The sequence below is a fragment of the Lolium perenne genome, chromosome 4, assembly GCF_019359855.2.
Source record: "Lolium perenne isolate Kyuss_39 chromosome 4, Kyuss_2.0, whole genome shotgun sequence".
Lineage (NCBI taxonomy): Eukaryota > Viridiplantae > Streptophyta > Magnoliopsida > Poales > Poaceae > Lolium > Lolium perenne.
Genome location: NC_067247.2, coordinates 104,565,897 through 104,581,116, shown reverse-complemented (window position 1 = coordinate 104,581,116; position 15,220 = coordinate 104,565,897). Strand labels below are relative to the sequence as shown.

Here is a 15,220-nt window from a genome sequence, read left to right as displayed (position 1 = left end):
ATTTCTTCAGCCTGGCATGGTCACAACTGTTCTTCTTATGTCTGATGCTACTACAAAGCAAGTAAGGGATAAACATGCTGTCATTATTTGTTTACCATTGTTGAGAAATGAATTGTGAAATTCACTGATAGCAAGCAAAGTTTTTCATCAATATATTAGCTGAACCTCCTATTTAGTCAACGCTCCGCCGCTGTCCTTTTTCTTTTTCTTTTTCAGAACAGTGTCTGCTCTTATTCTAGAGCTTCTGTTTGTCTGACGTAGTAATCATCTTTAGCTGATATATGCCTCCATCTGTTTGGTGTGTAGAAATGTCTAACCAATTAGCTTGATCTTGGTCTCCAGGCTTGTTTATACGTTCCCGAAAATTTTGATATGATGTCGAAGGGCCAAGTTCACATTTTATAATTACTTGCAAGCAAAAAAAATCAAAAATTGCAATGCGTAGAGGGTTTGATCCTTAATGTCGGTCAACCTGTTCTTCAGAAAAAATGTTAACTATCTGTAAGTTTCACTGTGTACACACATTCACAGTTACCAAATTTGTTAATATGGAAAAAATGGTAGATTTAATATAAATTAACAAAGTTGTCTTTCATAGTTTAGAATTTCTACTATTTTCTTCCGCTTGGCAATATGGGTAAAATAATAATCATCTTGACTCGCTATTATAATAGGTTGATTGGCAAACAAAGAATGGAACCTACTCGCTTCGCTTTTCAACAGACTTGAAAGCATACCCCAGAGTATTCTCAGTAAGAACAAACCTTGGGTCGCTTGGGACCATCTTTTATTGATTTTGGGCATCCCCAACTAATTTCATATTTACTGTATAACTGTAATAATCGCTCTCCTGATTTTGTTTTTGTGGAGATTTTCTTTTGGTGCTCGTAGGAATAAGTATGTGGCTGACGATTAATTATCTTAGTGCCATCTTCCAAACCAGAAGAAATCAAGGAATATTCTTGTTATCATCTTTTACAGGTTCATTCTTTCCTGTAAAAATAGGATGTATTACTGATGGTATGTTGACAACATAACATAACCATGTACTCCTCTTATATACAATAAATGTAATTTGATTGCCTCATTGACAATATTGTCATGGCCTGACCGAAATGGATGGTACAGGTTCAGTTTTTCCTCAGCTGTAAAATTGAAAAAAAATACTCACCACTTGGTCCTAATTTAAGATATATCAGCTGTGATTTAGATGGTGAACTATTTGTTCATGGATGATATTTCACATACCTGCAACTGCAATTGATCTATGTGAAGGTGTGTTGACACTATCTATGTTGTCCCCTGCAGACGGTGGTTAACGATTTTTTCTGCAGACGAGGTGCAAGCACATTCAAACCAGAAGTCCACCTCTTTCGACTGATAACTGTTTCCCTCATATTATCAAATCTTCATATGCGGCAATACCTGATAATGTTATATAAAAAGAAACAAATAAATGTTGATACAGTTGACAGAGGATGAACCGATGACTGAATCTAGGCACCATCATGTTCTCAAAAAGAAGACCTTTTCTTCTTACTTGTAAGATTCATAGTAATCGAGCAAGGAGGAAAATTGGCAGCAATGCTTACTTGTTAAGATTCATGACTGCATTCTAATAAAACAAGACTAGCAGTACCAGTCAGGATTTGAGCACACCTTATCTTCTGATTTATGCCTGAATCTACTTATCAATGCACCGATCAGAAGATATGAAAAAGTTATGTTGGCTTGGTTGGGGTTATCTTCTGATTTATGCCTGAATCTACTTATCAATGCACCAATCAGAAGATATAGAAAAGTTATGTCTGAATCTACTTATCAATGCACCGATCAGAAGATATGAAAAAGTTATGTTGGCTTGGTTGGGTTATCTTCTGATTTATGCCTGAATCTACTTATCAATGCACCAATCAGAAGATATGGAAAAGTTATGTTGGCTTGGTTGGGGTGCGCCAGGCCTGAGCAGTAGTGCAACGCCCAGGCGACACCTGAGGGCCCCAGTGGCAAGCCACTGTGGTGGACCCTCCCACAAAAAATAAATTTAATATCGTTGTGGACACATAGCCCACATATCAGATATTAAACTGATAAGAACAGATACTACACTTGATCTTAGCCAAAAGGCCGAGAAAGGTATGAGTTGCAATGCTGAGGCACGGCTCCTTATATAGCGCAGCCTCGCTCCGTCTCCCGCTTCGCTTGGCGAGGTGGGACTAAACGAAGCAGCATCCCCTCGCGCTGCAGCGCAGGTTCGTTCGGCTGCCTGCCATCGAGTTAACTGGGCTTTGGTTTCTGCAGGCCTGATGGGCTTCAAGCACCCAACTGCACAAGGAGAGCTAGGACCAAGAGAGGTAATTGGGTAAAGATGCGTCGCTTAACCCAGTCACCTCTGTACTTGCCCCTGCGCTTGATGGGTACATGCAACTCAGCAATGTAAATATTTGGGATGATACAAGTTCCTGCATTGTTGGGCGAACGGTTGTTTGGACGATGCTCAATAGGTATGATTCTGAATGTACAAAATTCAGAATCCAATAACCAACGTTTATGCTGTTGTTTAATAAGAGAAGTTGTATGGACATATATCCATTGGGCGCGTCATACTCCTCCATCCCGGCCGGGTAAGCGCGCGCGCGCACACACAACAAGAAAAATCTTGATCTGGCATTCAAAGATCCAGACATGTGGAATAGATGACGTAGTTGAGGAGTAACATAATAAGTACACTTGTAGTAGACACATGAATGGTAAAAACTCTCACATGGACAATCACATCATTTATTCAGGACATACGTGTATGTGTATGTGCTGTGGGACGACCTCAACACAGAACGTCAATGGATCGAGCTAGGCCACATTGACCAGCTTAATCCCGTCGCAGTCGGCGGTGGCGCTGAAGGCCAGTTTGGGATCGGTCCCCTTCACGAACGTGAGATCCCCTTGAGGCAGTAGCATGAGTTACGCTTGTCGTCGGCCTCGCCGATGGCCCTAATGCCCCTGCAGCAGTCCGATGATGGTCTGGGGGTGGTGCCGAAAGCGTAGTCCAGGCAAGGGCGAAAGAAAGATGTCACCTCGGCACAGCCGAAGGGGTCGGCGGCATGAGGAGCAGCGAGGAGCATCCCCGCCACAAGGCTGGCGAGTGTTAGGATGATCTCCTCGCGTCCGAGCCCAACGGCTCGAACTCGGACCCTTGACCTCGTCCGCGCCTTGATCGGGGGAACCCAACCACAGCTGGTTGGTGGGCCCCTGTCGACTGTGCTATATAAAGTGGTGGGGGCTTGTGGCACTCGGTACGAGGTTGCCTCGAGCTGCCACTCGCCCCACCGAAGCATCCACCGATTAGGGTTAGCACAGTGCCGACGGGAAGCTCCGCCACCACCACTCCCTCACCCATCCACCGCCGTCACCATGTCAATATCGACGGGTTTGTCCTCCTCGAGGGAGAAGGTAAATCTCACAGCACCCAAAAATGATTTGTTCACAGATATGGTTCCTACCGATTAAGATCTAGCCTAAATGATCCTAGCAATCTATCAATGGTATCAGAGCAACTAGTTCTAGATCTTTTCGGTAGAAAAGAAATCAAAAGAAACAACAAGAAATGCAAACCCTAGATCGCTGCAAAATTAAAGTATCACCGGCTGCTGCTGCCTTTGGTCGTGGCGCCGGCAAAGAAAACCGCGCCGCCATTGAGCCACCTCGGGCTGCTGCTGCTCGAGCTCGTGGCGCCGGCAAAGTAAAATTGGCACCACCTCTGCACCACTTGACGACGGTGCACCCACCCTCAGGTGCACGCACACGCCAGGAAGAGGGGCAAGGGGGTGCCGCTGCCGTTCCGTCTCACCGCGCGAAACAGAAGGGCGACCGTCGGATGAGATCCAACGGCCAGCAGCTAGCCGACGCCTAGAACGGGCCGAGATCTCTCGCGGGCTAAACAGGCCGTGGGCCGTAGGCCAGCAGGCCAAAATCTTACCGCCTTAGCGTCGCGCAAAGAAAGATGCTCGCGTGGGTTGTGAGCCGCGGGAGCAAAAATGGCTCTTTAACAGTTCTTTCTATTTATTAATTTCCAGAGGCATATTTTAGGCTTTTTGGCTATTTTTGTCTAGTTTTTTTCTGAATAAATAGGACCAACGAAATATTTGTTTAGAAATTAAAAAAAGTGAAAGTTCATGCCTATGAAAAGTTTAAAGTTAATAGTTTAAAAGTTTCAGTTGCAAATAGTAAAAGAAGCATTTTGTTAAGTTTTTTTCTAAGCAAATTGAACCAACGGGATATTTATTTTAGGAAAGAAAAAAGTAACAGAGATGCTTCTAAAAGTTTTAAAGTTTAACGAATTCATAGTTTCCGCTGCAAATAGTTAAAGATGCATTTTATTTTCAAAAAATGCAAAAGTGATAATTAATTTTTTTAAATGATTATTGTGACAATTATGGTTATGTTATTTTTTGACCAACATTATTAATCACATGATCATGATTTGTTGCAATAAGAAGTGCAGTTATCTCTATTTGTGCCCAACGGTGATATAAATTTAATTGCACAAACAATTGTATGTTCTAATTTTGACCAACGTTAGATTATTGCATGCAACTGTTGTTATGATCTCATTTCATTGTGATTTCAAGGAGGGTACTACTTGATGAGCTGCATCAAGGATGTTCCAACCCTCAGATGTGACAACTGCACTGAATGGAGAAAGAAGGTCGATTTGGCTTTTCGTTTTGTGCCGAGGTGGACTGGGTTGTGGACACCCCACAACCGATCAGACCAAAAGATCCAATCAGAGATGACAAGGATGATGATGTTGCATGGAAGAAAGAGAAAAGGGGCCATGCTCCACTGGATATGAGATATACCCTAAAGAACCAAAAGTGGCTAAGTACCAAATAAAAGTGCATGTCATTTAAAAAGAATACAATTGAGAACGCCATTGTAGGCTCAATTGCAGAGTGTGCTTCCGTTGGGAAGTACTTAAAAAAGATAAAGGCCCAGTTCATTGGTTCTTCAAATATATATGCTACCTAGCTGCTGAAGCAACTTGTGATAGAAAAGTACAAATGGACATGAAGGACATGGTGAATGTGCCATATGGTTGTAATAATGCATATGTGGGTTTGCTTTACTCCATGATGAACTTTATTTATTGTCCTTGCGTGAAAAAGTGTTGTATGTGTGTAATGTGAATGAGAAGGTATCCGCGTCGGACAAATAACAAAAGAAAAGGAAAGAACTGATGAATCATCGAAATTATGGCATTGTCGCTTAGGCCATATTTCGATGGGGGAATAGAAAAACTTGTTAAAAATGATATTCTTCCTCCAATAGAATTCTCAGACATAGAACAATGCATCGATTGTATTAAAGGAAAATTTGTAAAGTAAATTAAAAAGGGTGCAAATCGAAGCACCGCAACACTAGAAATAATTCACACCGATATATGTGGACCTTTTCTTGTGAAAAGTGTGGATGGATATGATTGTTCATAACATTCACGGATGATTACTCCCGATATGGTTGTATTTATCCAATAAAAGAAATAAAAGAAGCGTTGGATAAATTTAAAATATTCAAAGTTTATTCAAAGTTGAAAATCAGCTGATAAAAAAATAAAGATAGTGAGATCTGATCGTGGAAGGGAGTACTACGGTCGACATACTCCATATGGCCAAGTCCCTAGACCTTTTGCAATGTTCTTACAGGAGACTAGAATAGTTGCCCAGTATTCTATGCCGGGCGAACCTCAGTAGAATGGGGTAGCTGAAAGGCGCAATCGTACCCTTATGGATATGGTGCGCAGTATGATGAGCTATTCCACCCTACCATTGGGATTGTGGATTGAAGCGTTAAAAACAGATATTCACATTCTAAACAGAGTACCAAGCAAATCGGTGCTCAAAACACCGTATGAGCTATGGACAGGGAGAGTGCCTTCTCTAAACCACCTAAAAGTGTGGGGGAGCCCTGCTGAGGCCAAAGTATTTAATCCAAATATCGTAAAGTTAGATACCAAAACAGTCAGCTGCTATTTTATTGGCTATCCTGAAAAGTCAAAAGGTTATCGTTTCTACTGTCCAAATATATACACAAAGTTTGTGGAAACGACACATGTTGTCTTCTTAGAGGACGAAATGATGAGGGGGGCATGGTAGCTCCGAAAATTGATCTTGAGGAGAAGAGGGTGCACGCACCTAATCCGATGACTCATAAGACATTTTTGCGCTACCATGTGCACATGCACCGATAATCCCTGCAATTGTGGTGCAAGCGCATGTTGTGACTCCACCCATGACAAGGATGAGTGACTCCATCCACGATAGTGATGAGTGAAAATTCGGAATCTGTTCGTCAGGAGCCGAATGCACCATTTGTTGAGCATGAAAGGGAGCAACAACAATCACCTCCAGAATGCTCCAGAAAATGAGACCCCTAGAAAGTCTACAAGAGCTAGAAAATCAGCCATTTCGACTGATTACAAAGTTTATAACACATAAACAGTTTATATGGAAGGTGATCCCACTTCATATGAAGCCATGAGAAGCCCAGAATCATCAAAGTGGGTGGAGGCGATGTAAGACGAAATGAGATCGATAAGTGCCAACAATGTTTGGGACTTAGAAAATATTCCTAAAGGAGCCAAAACAGTGGGCTGCAAATAGGTCTACAAAATAAAATATGACTCCAATGAGAATGTAGAAAAGTACAAAGCACGACTTGTGGCAAAATGATTTACGCAAAGAGAAGGGATAGATTACAATGAGAAATTTTCTCCAGTCTCATGTAATGATTCCTTCAGAATCATAATGACACTAGTTGCACATTTTGATTTAGATTTACATCAAATGGATGTAAATACGGCATTTCTAAACGGGAATTTAGAAGAAAATGTCTGCATGAAACAACCCAGGAGTTTTATCATGGAAGGCAAGGAAGAAATGGGATGCCACCTAAAGAAATCTATTTATGGATTAAAGCAAGCCTCCAGACAGTGGTATCTAAAGTTCAATGAGACAATTAAGAGATTTGGATTTAAAGAAAATATTGAGGACAACTGCGTTTATGCAAAGTTTAAAAGTGGAAAATATATTTTCATAATCTTGTATGTGGATGATATTTTGCTTGCCAGCAGTGATGTTAGTCTATTGCAAAAGACAAAGAAGTTCTTGTTCTCAAATTTTGATATGAAAGATCTTGGTGAATCATCATATATTTTGGACATAGAAATTCATCGAGATAGAAAAAATTGAGTGTTAGGATTATCGCAAAAGGCTTATTTAGAAAAGATTTTAACTAAGTATAATATGCATAAGAGCAATGTCACACCTGCCCCTATAGTCAAGGATGATAGTTTTGGGAAATTTCAAAGTCCCCAAAATCAATACGAGCTCGATCAAATGAAAACGGTTCCATATGCTTCGGCTATTGGAAGCCTAAAGTATGCACAAGTGTGCACTCGCCCTGACTTAGCTTTTATCATCGGAGTAGTCGGTAGATATCAAGAAAATCTAGGTTTTGAACACTGAAAAATGGTAAAGAAGGCATTGCGTTATGTGAAAGGCACAAAAAACTACAATTCTAACATACAGAGGGCTATTTAGATGTTGATTTTGCGGGAGATAAAGATGATAGAAAATTCACATCTAGATATGTATTCACTCTCGCGGGGGGAGCTATTAAGATCTAGCCTAAATGATCCTAGCAATCTATAAGCGAGCACTACCAGCTGAGCACTAGCACGGGCCATGGATGGAGATCTTCTTCTCTCAAGCTAGATTTGCTTTAATTGAGCAGGATAAGAGGGAATGTAGGAGCTTAAATAGGAAGCGGCAGTTGCGAATTTGGGGCATGCATGTGTGCGAATGGTGTCTTGTAATTCTACGTGTACATCTATGGACCGTGCTATTTTGCCTTGCCATGATGGGTTAGTGCATTTAGGGGTAGTTACAGATGAGTGGGCGGATGGAAATTAATGGAAGCTAGCATACAACGATCCAATGATCAATTTGCGGCATATTAGAGCAAGTACAATAAATCTTAGTTAGCTGACTATAAAAGTTAAAATAGTATATTATAGCTTAGTTGGAGGAGAGAGATAAGGAAAGAGAAGATGAGTGGTCTCTTAGAGCAAGTTCAATAGTAGAGCCAACCGTTGGTTATAAGCCAAGTGTCATGTCATCTATAGTCATTCTAGATCCAACATGTACAATAGTGAGCTATAAAATTGTACTACTTTATCTATGTATGACCCACCATTCACTCTCACATAGTGTCTAGTAGCACGTGCTAGATTTGACTCTTGCATAAGAGCAAGTACAATAAGGTTTAGTCAGCTGACTACAAGGATTAAAATAATATATTTATGTCTGGTTGGATGAGAGAGAAGAGGAGGTAGAATGTGAGTGGGCTCTTAGACTAGTCACAATGCATAGTAACATATAGAAGTATCATGCGTATGATACTACTGTAGGATAACGTTGCATAGAAAACAAAAATTTTCCTACCGCGAACACGCAATCCAAGCCAAGATGCAATCTAGAAGACGGTAGCAACGAGGGGGTATCGAGTCTCACCCTTGAAGAGATTCCAAAGCCTACAAGATGAGGCTCTTGTTGCTGCGGTAGACGATCACTTGCCGCTTGCAAAAGCGCGTAGAAGATCTTGATCACGATCGGTTCCGGCGCCACGAACGGGCAGCACCTCCGTACTCGGTCACACGTTCGGTTGTTGATGAAGACGACGTCCACCTCCCCGTTCCAGCGGGCAGCGGAAGTAGTAGCTCCTCTTGAATCCGACAGCACGACGGCGTGGTGTCGGTGGTGGTGGAGAAGTCCGGCGGAGCTTCGCTAAAGCTACGCGGGAGTTATGGAGGAGAGGGGGGCGGCTAGGGTTTGGGAGGGGGTGGCCGGCCACTCAAGGGGGGCGGCCAGCTTGTGGTCTTGGGGTGGCCGGCCCCCTCCCTTGGCCCCTCATTATATAGGTGGATCCCCAAGTGTTGGTGTCCAAGTCTTCGAATAAGACCCGAACCAAAAACCTTCCATGAGAGGGGAAACCTAGCCCAACTAGGACTCCCACCAAAAGGTGGGATTTCCACCTCCCATGTGGGGGGTGGCCGGCCCCCTAAGGGGGAGTCCACTTGGGACTCCTCCCCACCTAGGGTTGGTCGGCCATGGAGGTGGAGTCCCATGTGGACTCCACCTTCCTTGGTGGTTTCTTCCGGACTTTTCTAGAACCTTCTAGAACCTTCCATAGAACCTTCCGCGACATTTTATTTCACATAAAATGACATCCTATATATGAATCTTATTCTCCCACCATTCCGGAACTCCTCGTGATGTCCGGGATCTCATCCGACTCCGAACAAATATTCGAACTCCATTCCATATTCAAGTACTACCATTTCAACATCCAACTTTAAGTGTGTCACCCTACGGTTCGTGAACTATGCGGACATGGTTGAGTACTCACTCCGACCAATAACCAATAGCGGGATCTGGAGATCCATAATGGCTCCCACATATTCAACGATGACATTAGTGATCGAATGAACCATTCACATACATTACTAATTCCCTTTGTCTCGCGATATTTTACTTGTCCGAGGTTTGATCTTCGGTATCACTCTATACCTTGTTCAACCTCGTCTCCTGACAAGTACTCTTTACTCGTACCGTGGTATGTGGTCTCTTATGAACTTATTCATATGCTTGCAAGACATTAGACGACATTCCACCGAGAGGGCCCAGAGTATATCTATCCGTCATCGGGATGGACAAATCCCACTGTTGATCCATATGCTTCAACTCATACTTTCCAGATACTTAATCCCACTTTTATAGCCACCCATTTACGCAGTGGTGTTTGGTGTAATTAAAGTACCTTTCCGGTATAAGTGATTTATATGATCTCATGGTCATAAGGACTAGGTAACTATGTATCGAAAGCTTATAGCAAATAATTTAATGACGAGATCTTATGCTACGCTTAAAAGGGTGTGTCCATTACATCATTCATATAATGATATAACCTTGTTATTAATAACATCCAATGTTCATGATTATGAAACTAATCATCCATTAATCAACAAGCTAGTTTAAGAGGCATACTAGGGACTTCTTGTTTGTCTACATATCACACATGTACTAATGTTTCGGTTAATACAATTCTAGCATGATATATAAACATTTATCATAAACATAAAGATATAAATAATAACCACTTTATTATTGCCTCTAGGGCATATCTCCTTCAGTCTCCCACTTGCACTAGAGTCAATAATCTAGATTACATTGTAATATACCTAACACCCATGGCATTCTGGTGTTGGTCATGCTTTGCCCTAGGGAGAGCTTTAGTCAACGGATCTGCTACATTCAGATCAGTGTGTACTTTGCAAATCTTTACTTCTCCATCTTCGATGTACTCGCGAATCGAGTGGTAACGCAGCTTGATATGCTTCAGCCTCTTGTGTGACCTTGGCTCTTGTGCATTGGCGATGGCACCCATGTTATCACAGTAAATGATTAATGGGTCCAATGCACTAGGAACCACACCGAGCTCTACAATGAACCTCTTCATCCATACCGCTTCTGATGAAGCCTCTGGAAGCCGCTATGTACTCGATTCTGTTGAAGACTTCGCCACCGTGCACCGCTTCGAGCTTGCCCAGCTTACTGCAGCACCATTCAATATAAACACGTACCCGCATTGTGACTTAGAGTCATCGGGATCGGTGTTCCAACTTGCATCGGTGTAACTTGTTACAACGAGCTCTTGGTCACCTCCATAACAAAGAAACATATCCTTAGTTCTTTTCAAGTACTTCAGATATTCTTGACCGCTGTCCAGTGTTCCATTCCTGGATCACTTTGATATCTGCTAGTCAAACTAACAGCATGTGCTATATCCGGTCTAGTACATAGCATGGCATACATGATAGATCCTACTGCCGAGGCATAGGGAATTTTACTCATCCTTTCTCTTTCTTCTGTCGTAGCCGGTCCTTGAGTCTTACTCAAGACTTTGCCTGGTAACATAGGTAAGAACCCTTTCTTACTTTCGTCCATTCTAAACTTCTTTAGAATCTTGTCCAGATATGTACTCTGTGATAGCCCTATTAGGCGTCTTGATCTATCTCTATAAATCTTGATGCCTAATATATACGATGCTTCACCAAGGTCTTTCATTGAAAAACTATTATTCAAATAACCTTTAACACTGCTTAATAGTTCTATATCATTCCCGATCAATAATATGTCATCTACATATAATATTAGGAATGCTACAGAGCTCCCACTCACTTTCTTGTAAATACAGGCCTCTCCATGACACTGTATAAACCCGAAGTCTTTGATCACCTTATCAAAACGTCGGTTCCAACTTCTTGATGCTTGCTTCAGTCCATAGATTGAACGCTGAAGTTTGCATACTTTGTTAGCATTTTTAGGATCGACAAAACCTTTGGGTTGTACCATATACAACTCTTCCTCAATGTCTCCATTAAGGAACGCCGTTTTGACATCCATCTGCCAAATCTCATAATCGAAAAATGCAGCTATTGCTAACAAAATCCTCACAGATTTTAGCTTCGCTACAGGTGAGAAAGTCTCATCGTAGTCAACTCCTTGAATTTGTCGGAAACCCTTTGCGACAAGTCGAGCTTTATAGACAGTAATATTACCATCAGCATCTGTTTTTCTCTTGAAGATCCATTTATTCTCAACAGCCTTTCGGCTATCAGGTAAGTCTACCAAAGTCCATACTTTGTTATCATACATGGATCCCATTTCGGATTTCATGGCTTCTTGCCATTTGTTGGAATCTGGGCTCATCATCGCTTCTTCATACGTCGCAGGGTCCTGATACGTCTCCGACGTATCGATAATTTCTTATGTTCCATGCCACATTATTGATGTTATCTACATGTTTTATGCACACTTTATGTCATATTCGTGCATTTTCTGGAACTAACCTATTAACAAGATGCCGAAGTGCCAGTTGCTGTTTTCTGCTGTTTTTGGTTTCAGAAATCCTAGTAAGGAAATATTCTTGGAATTGGACGAAATCAAAGCCCAGGGGCCTATTTTTCCACGAAGCTTCCAGAAGTCTGAAGGAGAGACGAAGAGGGGCCACGGAGGGGCCACACCATAGGGCGGCGCGGCCCCCTTGGCCGCGCGGCCCTGTGGTGTGGGGCCCCGTGCCGCCTCTTGACCTGCCCTTCCGCCTATAAAAAGTCTCGTGACGAAACCCCGCACCGAGAGCCACGATACGGAAAACCTTCCAGAGACGCCGCCGCCGCCGATCCCATCTCGGGGGATCCAGGAGATCGCCTCCGGCACCCTGCCGGAGAGGGGAATCATCTCCCGGAGGACTCTACGCCGCCATGGTCGCCTCCGGAGTGATGTGTGAGTAGTCTACCCCTGGACTATGGGTCCATAGCAGTAGCTAGATGGTTGTCTTCTCCCCATTGTGCTTCATTGTCGGATCTTGTGAGCTGCCTAACATGATCAAGATCATCTATCTGTAATTCTATATGTTGCGTTTGTTGGGATCCGATGAATAGAGAATACTTGTTATGTTGATTATCAAAGTTATGCTTATGTGTTGTTTATGATCTTGCATGCTCTCCGTTACTAGTAGATGCTCTGGCCAAGTAGATGCTTGTAACTCCAAGAGGGAGTACTTATGCTCGATAGAGGGTTCATGCACTGCATTGACACTGGGACGATGTGAGAAAGTTCTAAGGTTGTGTTGTGCTGTTGCCACTAGGGATAAAACATTAGTGCTATGTTCAAGGATGTAGTCACTAGTTACATTACGCACCATACTTAATGCAATTGTCTGTTGTTAGCAACTTAATACTGGAGGGGGTTCGGATGATAACCTGAAGGTGGACTTTTTAGGCATAGATGCAGTTGGATGACGGTCTATGTACTTTGTCGTAATGCCCAATTAAATCTCACAATACTCATCATGATATGTATGTGCATGGTCATGCTCTCTTTATTTGTCAATTGCCCAACTGTAATTTGTTCACCCAACATGCTGTTTGTCTTATGGGAGAGACACCTCTAGTGAACTGTGGACCCCGGTCCAATTCTCTTTCTTGAAATACAATCTCTTTGCACAATCTTGTTCTCTGTTTTTCTGCAAACAATCATCTTCAACACAATACGGTTAACTCTTTGTTACAGCAAGCGGTGAGATTGACAACCTCACTTTGTTTCGTTGGGGCAAAGTACTTTGGTTGTGTTGTGCAGGTTCCACGTTGGCGCCGGAATCTCTGGTGTTGCGCCGCACTACATCCCGCCGCCATCAACCTTCAACGTGCTTCTTGGCTCCTCCTGGTTCGATAAACCTTGGTTTCTTTCTGAGGGAAAACTTGCTGCTGTGCGCATCATACCTTCCTCTTGGGGTTGCCCAACGAACGTGTGAAATACACGCCATCAAGCATAGATTTCTGGCGCCGTTGCCGGGGAGATCAAGACACGCTGCAAGGGGAGTCTCCACTTCTCAATCTCTTTACTTTGTTTTTGTCTTGCTTAGTTTTATTTACTACTTTGTTTGCTGCACTAAATCAAAATACAAAAAAATTAGTTGCTAGTTTTACTTTATTTGCTATCTTGTTTGCTATATCTAAAACACAAAAAAAATTAGTTTACTTGCATTTACTTTATCTAGTTTGCTTTATTTACTACTACTAAAATGAGTAATCCTGAAGTTGAAGTTCGCACGTTTAAGCAACGAGGGGGAGAATGTTTGAGAGATGCTTGGTATAGAATTAGCGATGCTCATAATAGATGCACTAAGAAGCACTCCACCATTATTTTACTCAGGAATTTTTATGTTGGTATCTCTAGCTGGAATAGATATGTTCTTGATAGTCTCGCAAAAGGTGACTTCCTAAGTACTCCTGCATTAGAAGCTAGTTGCATTATTGAGAGCTTATTTGGAATACCCCCTTTTGATAAAGTTAAAACTGAAATCTCTCTTGAAGATGTTATGAAAAAATTGGAAACCATAGAGAAAAATTTTCCAAGTATTGAAGCTAAATTGAAAATATTACTTGATAAAACTGATGAACTAGATAAATCCTTAGGAGGAATTGATGAAAGAATTAGTGTCCTAGGAACTAATGCTGTCCATGATGATCAAATCAATAGGATTGACGAACTTGAAAAAGCTATGGGAACCTTGGGTTCAACATTTTCTTCTCTTAAATATAAGGAGAAAGCTTATGTGGGTAAGGAGCAAAAGTTTATGTATGTCTCTAAAGTGCCTAGACCAAAGAAGTATTATTATAGGCCTAAAATTGACAAAGCCCTTAGTACCACTATGGATGGGGGAGCTCATGATAACAATGCACCATCTCTTGATAATACTTGATACACACTTTCTGCGCCTAGCTGAAAGGCGTTAAAGAAAAGCGCTTATGGGAGACAACCCATGTTTTTACCTACAGTACTTTGTTTTTATTTTGTGTCTTGGAAGTTGTTTACTACTGTAGCAACCTCTCCTTATCTTAGTTTTGTGTTTTGTTGTGCCAAGTTAAGCCGTTGATAGAAAAGTAAGTACTAGATTTGGATTACTGCACAGTTCCAGATTTCTTTGCTGTCACGAATCTGGGTCCACCTCCCTGTAGGTAGCTCAGAAAATTAAGCCAATTTACGTGCATGATCCTCAGATATGTACGCAACTTTCATTCAATTTGAGCATTTTCATTTGAGCAAGTCTGGTGCCATTTTAAAATTCGTCAATACGAACTGTTCTTTTTTGATAGATTCTGCCTTTTATTTCGCATTGCCTCTTTCGCTATGTTGGATTAATTTCTTTGATCCACTAATGTCCAGTAGCATTATGCAATGTCCAGAAGTGTTAAGAATGATTGTGTCACCTCTGAATATGTCAATTTATATTGTGCACTAACCCTCTAATGAGTTGTTTCGAGTTTGGTGTGGAGGAAGTTTTCAAGGATCAAGAGAGGAGTATGATGCAACATGATCAAGGAGAGTGAAAGCTCTAAGCTTGGGGATGCACCCGGTGGTTCACCCCTGCATATATCAAGAAGACTCAAGCGTCTAAGCTTGGGGATGCCCAAGGCATCCCCTTCTTCATCGACAACATTATCAGGTTCCTCCCCTGAAACTATATTTTTATTCCATCACATCTTATGTGCTTTTTCTTGGAGCGTCGGTTTGTTTTTGTTTTTTGTTTTGTTTGAATA

The 15,220-nt window shown here is 41.9% G+C and overlaps 1 non-coding gene across 1 annotated transcript; it reads right to left on the bottom strand.

Moving 5' to 3' along the window:
- Positions 1–1,945: 1,945 nt before the first annotated feature.
- Positions 1,946–2,140, bottom strand: LOC127297830 (U2 spliceosomal RNA). The gene has a single exon (XR_007849518.1). It is a non-coding gene; the product is annotated as a U2 spliceosomal RNA (small nuclear RNA).
- Positions 2,141–15,220: the final 13,080 nt, after the last annotated feature.